Genomic DNA, 8,610 nt, shown 5'->3' on the forward strand with positions numbered 1-8,610 from the left:
TCTGAAAATCATAAAAAGGGAATAAATATAATGTCTATATAGGAAAGAGGTTTTTTGTTTGTTTGATTTCTGAGATGGAGTCTGGCACTATGCTGACAAGGGGCAGATGTGGCACTGATAGGTTGCCTATGGGGGATGCAGATGTAAATTGGTATAGAATTCCTTGAAAGCAATTTGGCAATATAGCCAAGACCCTTTAAATATGCGTATCTTGGAGTAATAGGCAAACGTATCCACATAAGTGGGTGATATAGAAAATGCAAGACCAGAACACAGTATATATGGGAATTATATTAATAAATGCGAACTTTTATTGAAGGTTTACTATGAAGCAGACTTATTGCTGAGTACCCTATGTGTATTACCTAATTTATCCTAGAACTGGGCTTATGAGATACTGTATTATCCCATTTTACAGATGTGGATATAGCTTCAGACAGGTCAAGTCACTTGCATAAGATCACAGAGCCAAGCAGTGGTTGAATTGGTGATTCAAATCCAGGTATTCCTGACATCAGAGCTCTAGCTGTTTATAAAGATAACATTTTAAATTACAAGGGAAAATGATGGTTTTTAATACACAGTATTAGGAAAACTGGGCTTTCCATTTAGAACAAAATCATCTCTTCGACCGATGATTTACAATCATTTTCAGGTTATGAACCATTTAAAGAATCTGATGAGAGATATTGATCCTCTTCACACATTCTCTCTCTCTCTGCATATAGGCAAGTGTGCGTGTGTGTGTGTGTTTGTGTGTGTGTGTGTGTGTGTAGTCTTCCATGCAGTTCTGATGGATTTTGGAGCCAAAAAGCCATGAACTTGAAAATAACCCCTACAAGATAGGCTATATTCATATCAACATAAATTTATGGTGGATTAAAACTTTAAATCTAAAATTTAAATATAAATGTCATCTTTGTGTGAATATAGATAAGGTATCTAAATCTCCAGCCTTTGCTTCTTAGTCTGGAAAAAAAATTGGGAGTAATGATATTTGGCACAAAGTTTTGTCATGATTAGACAATCATGAAGATAGCCGGGCGCACTGGCTCATGCCTGTAATCCCAGCACTTTGGGAGGCCGAGGCTGGCTGGAGGATCATGAGGTCAGGAGATCGAGACCACCCTGGCTAACACGGTGAAACCCCATCTCTACTAAAATTAGAAAAAATTAGCCGGATGTGGTGGCAGGCACCTGTAGTCCCAGCTACTTGGGAGTCTGAGGCAGGAGAATGGCGCGAACCTGGGTGGCGGAGCTTGCAGTGAGCCAAGATTGTGCCACTGCACTCCAGCCTGGGCTACAGAGCGAGACTCCATCTCAAAAAAAAAAAAAAAAAGAAAGAAAAGAAAGAAAAGAAAAGAAAAGAAAATCATGAAGATTAAATGGGAAAATACACACACAGTATTTCACAGGATCTGGTACATTAAAAAATACTTGGTGAAATTGAATTCTCTCTCTCTCTCTCTTTCTCTTTCTTATTCTCCCCATCTCTGTATATGGTTGACCCTAAAACAATGTGGAGGTTAAGGGTGCCGACCTCCTGCCCAGTGGCTAATTTGCATGTAATTTTTGACTCTTCAAAAACTTAACTACTAATAGCCTACTATTAGTAGTAGTTGACCAGAAGCCTTGCAGATAACATAAATTGTCAACTAATATATATTGTGTATCTTATATGTATCATATACTGCATTCTTACAATAAAGTAAGCTAGAAAAAGGAAAGTGTTATTAAGAAAATAAGGAAGAGAAAATAGATTTACTTTTGTTAAGCGGAAGTGGATCATCATCAAGGTCTTCATCCTGGGTGTCTTCACATTGAGTAGGCTGAGGAGGAGGAGGTGGTCTTGCTATCCAGGGGTGGCAGAAGTGGAAGAAAATCTGTGTATAAGTGAACCAGTGCAGTTAAAACCCTTCAAGAGTCAGCTGTATACACACACACACACACACCCCTATATATACACACACACACACACACACCCCTATATATACACACACACATATGTGTGTAGATATATTACATACAGATTTTAAGTAGATATATGCATTTGTGAAAAAATAGTTTCATAAATTTGGAGGTGTTAATAATTTTCTCATCATGTCACCAAAACAGGCACCTGAGGGAAAAAATAGATTTAATTAATTTTAAATGTAAAATTTTTATTTCTTAAGAACTTACTACATTAATACATTCACTTTTTCATTCAACAAATATTTATTGAACATCAACTGTCTTCCAAGTACTGTTCTAGATACTTGGGACACCACTGTCAACCAAACAAACCCAAATCCCTGCCTGTGTGGAGCTGATACTTTGGTGGATGGCTAAGACTCACCTGGAACTTACTGAAATGGGAGTTCCCCGCACCCACCTTGCAGGACATGTGACAGGGGTGTGGCTGTCAGTTTGGCTGCCTGGAGCTCAATCCCCTTACAGGAGGGGATGCATGCAGACAGGCAGGTGCAAGAAATGGGCAAGTGCTTTTGGGCTCCGGTGCCAAGGCAGCATCCAGGGGTGGCTGTCTGCGACCCCCAAAGCCCAAGTTGGTGTATGTTGCAGTGCACTCTTTTAGTTTTGCCGTCCCCGGGTGGCTTAATGGTGAACCAGTTCAGTGGACCCTTTGCCTTTTTGCAGGGACAGGGGGCCAGTGTGATACCTTTCTGTACCCTGAGCTCTTGTACAGAGTCCCAGTCACACAGGGACTTGGAGGATGAATGTGGGGGTTTTATTGATTGGTGGAGGTGGTTCACAGTGGGATGGAATGGGACCTGGACAGGGGATGGAGTGGGAAGATGATCTTCCCCTGGAGTTTGGCCGTCCTGCAGCCAATTCTCCAACTATCCCCAGCCAAACTCCTCCAGATGTTCCTTCTTTTCTCTCCTTCTCTGCTGTGCTGTTCTGCCATTTGTCTTGTTTGTCTCCTCATCTCCTCGTCTGCTTCTGGAGCCTGGGGTTCAGGGTTTATATGGGTACAGGATAGGGGGGATGGTGGGACAAAAGGCAACTTTTGGAGTGCAAAAATAGGAATGCCTGTTCTCGCTTAGGGCTGGGGGTATCCAGGCTTGAGGGTAGGGCCTTTGCCAGGGAACCGCCCTCTTCTACCATGTATTTCCCTGTCTCCTGTCCATATCATTTCCATGAGCACAGCAGAGTTGCTCACTGATTTAACCCTGGAAGAAGCATCTTACTGGTGAGGAAACTGGCGAGGTAACAGTACCCAGGGAAGGGGACGAAGGGCAAATTGTTGTGTTTCGTCTTTCGAGCCTACTGAGGAAGAAATTCTCAAGCACCAGAGCAAGGGCTTAAATGATGGGAAAGGTGGCAGAGAGAATTGTAAGCCAGGGGAGGGGACACAGTGGGAAGCTGGCTAGAGATGCCAAACAGGGCACAAATGGGACAGGCAGAGCCAATGAGAGGGTGCAGAGCTGATTACCGGGTCTGAGCTGCATGTGCAGGAACAGCCAAGTCCCTGTATGTTGGGGCCAGGTGCAAATCAATTTGCAAGGACTATTTCCCATGTATTATTTCTGGAAGCATGTTTTGGGGCAGTACCGCTGGGATGGAGAAAGGGTGATGCCATCATCCAGGATGATGCCATCCACTCCTGGATAATAAACTTGGATCTCAGAGAGTTTCATGTACTTTGGGGATGTATAAACTACCTACTTGTTATTGGAATTGTGTCTGTAGAAGATGGAAAAAACATTATGTGAGCCTTAATGAGTTTGGTTATATAGGAGTGTGATTTCTATCTCATAAATAATAAACAATCCCCTCAATATGCTAATTCCAACTCTCTTTCAATTACTCATGTTAATCTTGCAAAGAAAATAATCAAGAAAAATATGGAAAATGCCATCTCCCTGTTGGAATGAAACATCTCCTAGATGAGACAGCATCTCTCCTCCAAGGTTTGGAAGCTTATTAGCTGTATCTGACTCATTGGTTCTTCTATGTAGACAATCTCTTCTTCAAAATCTAATCAATGTTAAAATGAAACCTGAATTTAATTCAATAACACATGTCTGTTCTAATAAGATTTGTTGAATTTGAAGTGGAATAAAAAAACAAGTTTGAAACTAAGAAAAAAACTGAAAAATTATTCCCATCTCCAATAGTTATTTATTTATTTATTTTTTGAGATGGAGTTTCACTCTTGTTTCCCAGGTTGGAGTGCAGTGGTGCTATCTCAGCTCACTGCAACCTCTGCCTCCCAGGTTCAAGAGATTCTTCTGCCTCAGCCTCTTGAGTAGCTGGGACTACAGGCGCCTGCCACCATGCCTGGCTAATTTTTTGTATTATTAGTAGAGACGGGGTTTCATCATGTTGGTCATGCTGGTCAGTCACATATCTTTATTGATATTTTTTTACTGTGACATCTTTTAAAAGAAAAACTACCAATGTGTATAGGGAGTAGGTCACCTTTTTCATATCACATAGAAGGCGATTTAGACGATGAATAGGAAATCAGTAGGTCCTATGTAACTTTATTTCCCAAATATTTTACTAGATCTTCTTTTCTTCATCCCTGATGCTTCTGCCTGAGATAAAATCTAACTCCCATGCATTGCTGTCATGATCAGACTCCCTTCCTCCTTTCCAAACTAGGCCTCAGCCATTGGATTCACTGCGCTCACCCTGGGCTGTGGGCACACTGAATCCCTGCAGTTCCTTGAACAGCATTTGCTCTCATATCCTGTACATCTTTGCATACACTGTTTTTCCCCTTGAAATTTCCACCTACCTTCCCCTCCCTGTCTATCTCATTACCCTGTCTTCTCAGTTAGGAAGATGCTAACTTTGGAGCTGGATGGTCTCTGTTCAAGTCCCTGCTTTGTTACTTCCTAGGTATATAAGCTTAGGCAAGTTCACCTCTGTGTAGGCCTCATTTTTCTTATCTGGAAATGAGGATAATAAGAGTATTTAATTTCATGAAGTTGCTATGAGAGTTAAATGAGACAATGCATGTGATTGGCATTATATATAATATGTTCTAAATACTCAATATTGTTGTAGCCATAATTATGGTTACAAGTATTATTATCATTTACTCATAACAATTCTATTTATTTATCATCTCCATGTGGCAATCCTGTTTGCTGGCGGTGCAGGGTCAGAGATCCATGGGGAAGGGTTGTTGGTAACAACAATGATCAGTGCCACTGCCTAGTTCCTGTGGGTAGCTCAGAAATCCTAGAGATGTGGAGATAATTTTGGTGATGAGATGGCAGCTGATGACAGGCTTTTCTGTCTTTCACTGCATTTCTTTATAAGACCAAGCCAGAACGTTGGTTCCCATGCTCCTTGGGAGCAATGAACACCAAAGAAGCAATGAATGTATGGCACTGAGTGGAATATGTCTGGACTGAGAGTAAGCAACCTGGGTCTCTAGCTTTAACTCTGCCATTAATCAGTTATCTTTGGGCAAGTGACATCAACTCCCTAGGCCCAGATCTTATTTAAAAAACAAAACAAAACAAAACAAAAGAGGACTGCATTCTGCCATCTCTAAGTACCTTTCCAACTCTGGCATTCTGGGATTCTACGCCAGGAAACTCACTCTGTATTTGCTGTTTGTAGGCTTATGAAGTATCATGGTGTGTGCCAAGTCAGGACCCTGCTCCATCTGGTATATGGAGAGGCCAGGCAGTGCCACAGTATCCAATATCATAACTAGAAATAGGCCTGAAAATTCTGAGGCATATGGTTTCCCTGCCATGTTTCTGAATCTTATTGCTATGTTTTCTTTTGTTTCGTTTTGAGTATTACTTACTATGTAAGATAGAAAATCTTTTTCAATGCACATGCTTAAATAAATAAGACCTTTTAAAATCATGCTAATCGGAGATCAATAGCGTATTATCCCCTCATGAAGTTGCTAAAGTCTAACAAAGAGTCTACAGGAGAGTGTCAGTATCTTTGTTATTTAAATCAGTCTCTTTTACTTTTTATCCACTTGGCAGTGCATTCTCAGAAAGGGCAATACAAATGTTTTATTGTGTTGTTTAAGATGCAATGGGCCAAACAAACAAATAACAACAAACAACCTATACGAACATTCCTGACAAGCCATTAAACTACGTTTCTTGATGCGTACAGAAGGTTTAGGAAACATTAATTTGTGTCTGAGATCCCTGATGTACGTCTTGGCTCTAACACAGATGAGCGAGAAGTCAAAAATAGAAACCACTTTGAAGAAACTCTGGGGACCTAAATGCAAGTCCCCTTGTAAGATGTCTTTATTAACACAAAAAATCCTCCAAGGTTCCTCCCCTACAGTCATGACAGATGCCTTTGAAAGTCTCCCCACAGTGGGAAGACTTCTGAAAATTTCTTCCTGCACTTTGTGGAGTTTACAAAAACTATGCGAGTAGCCTCCACTGCATTTGTCAAGCAAGAAGTAATTGAAAACAGCAGGTAGTTGTGCCTTAGTCACTAAAAGAAGTCTGTTTGCCAATTGATGCATGGGGTGCTGAGGCTGGGAGCTCCCATTAGAGCTCCTGGGTGGTATTTAGGTTCAGTAAATCCCCTGTGTGTCTGGGTAACTGGATCCCTAAATCTTGAGACTATTTTCATCCACTAAGAAGAGAATTGGAGTAGTATGGAATCTACTAAAAAAAAACTTGCTTTGTTTCTAGATATTTGTTAAATGAAACATTGTAAGTATGATTTTGAAACATCTTATGTAGCCATGTACATTGAAAAAACATCCTTTCTGTGGTAGGTAGTGAGATTAAAAACAAAACAAAAGAAAATATAGCAGTAAGATTCAGAAACATGGCAGGGAAACCATATGTCTCAGAATTTCCAGGACAGTCCTATTTCCAATTACGATATTATACTGTGGTCCCCAAATTCTTATAATATTCAAGAAATCCTAATAGCATCTAGACTGTATAATTTAGACTGCCTCTTATGTACAAAAAAGATATACAAAATCCTTGTTCAACCTGATCTGTGATTCAGAAAATATAAAGTATCTTAACACTATAGTGTTAAGCGTCAGATAGTCTCCTAAAGGTGTTGGTCAGAAGAATTGAACCTTAACCTGGATGGATCTATTTAAAGATAGATCAGATGAGAGGCAAGAGGTGACTAAAGAAATTAAAATTTAATTATTAGCAGAAAAGTTGAAAGTCTTTGTGATAATCTACAGTAGAAAATATTAAGATACGTAATAATTTCCACGAGAAATATTATTGACAATGAAACCTGTAATATATATTATTTACTTGACATTTGGTGAGAGTTGGCATACCACACCCAATAATGGATTTGTGCAAATTCATTCACATGCTCTTGAGCTGCGTGCTTTGTGTGTCCAGCTGTACATAAGTGCTCCCACGGTGAATGGAGAGAAGAGCACAAGCAAAGGCAGGGAAGCTGGACACATCCTGTGCCTTCTGAGAGTCTCGAGAGTGCTGGCTGGCATTGTCAGGGCATGGCGGGGATAAGAAGCATACAGTAGATGCTGAGGCTGGAATGGCTGATAAAGTTCAGGTCATGTAGAGATCTCTGCCCTTTGTGACCAACTGTATACCATGAGGTGGTAGCTGAGGGATAGATTCTCTGACTCTGGAACAGATATAGATGTGCTGGCTTCCAGATGCTGCTCACTTCAGCTTTACAGATATATTATATTGGTGGTGAGTCTCCGTTCACATCTAAGTGTAGAAAAGGAATTATGGAATTGACCACCACAGAAAAAAATAGGCTAAGTGTTAGGAAGACATTCTTGGCTAGAGCAATAGCAAAATGCAATTTTAAATAAGATGGTTTTTTTTTTTATAGAGAGTACAATTGTCCATCAAGCAGGAGGATGAAGAAAACAATTTTGTGGATGACTTTCTCACCCTGTGCTGTTGTGCTATTTTGAAGCAGAATAATTACAACCGAGAACAAAGTTCGCTTAACAAACGGCAGTTATTGAAACATTGCCTCTTTTTCCGTGGCTTCTTTTGTAGAGAAAGTTCAGCCAGAATCAAACTCAAGAGGGAAGGATTCTGGAAGATATGTGGATCCAAGCACTGATGGAGTTGAAGAACTAATAACATATTATGGGCTTCTGCTAGACTAGAGGGTGTTTGTTTGTTTGTTTGTTTGTTTGAAACAGAGTCTCCCTCTGTCGCCCAGGCTGGAGTGCAGTGGTGCGATCTCAGCTCACTGCAACCTCTGCCTCCCGGATTCAAGTGATTCTCCTGCCTCAGCCTCCTGAGTAGCTGGGATTACAGATGCCCACCACTTTGCCCAGCTAATTTTTGTATTTTCAGTAGAGATGGGGTTTCGCCATGTTGGCCCGGCTGGTCTCGAACTCCTGGCCTCAGGTGATCTGCCTGCCTGGGCCTCCCAAAGTGCTGAGATTACAGGCGTAAGCCACCACACCCAGCCTAGACTAGAGTTATTTAAGAAACAAACGCTCCTATGAACCTAGTCCAATAGGAAGATCACGTCTTATTCTGGCTGTGGGCCAACGTTGTCAATATGGTGCTAGAAATGCTTATGAGAGCACATTTCAGTCAACTCCTCATGTCGAACATAAACAACGCTTTAGGCCAAGGTCGCTAACCTTCTCAAATGGGGTATGCATTTTCCTAAAAATACAATATT

This window comes from Pongo abelii, chromosome 1 (assembly GCF_028885655.2).
Source record: "Pongo abelii isolate AG06213 chromosome 1, NHGRI_mPonAbe1-v2.0_pri, whole genome shotgun sequence".
NCBI lineage: Eukaryota > Metazoa > Chordata > Mammalia > Primates > Hominidae > Pongo > Pongo abelii.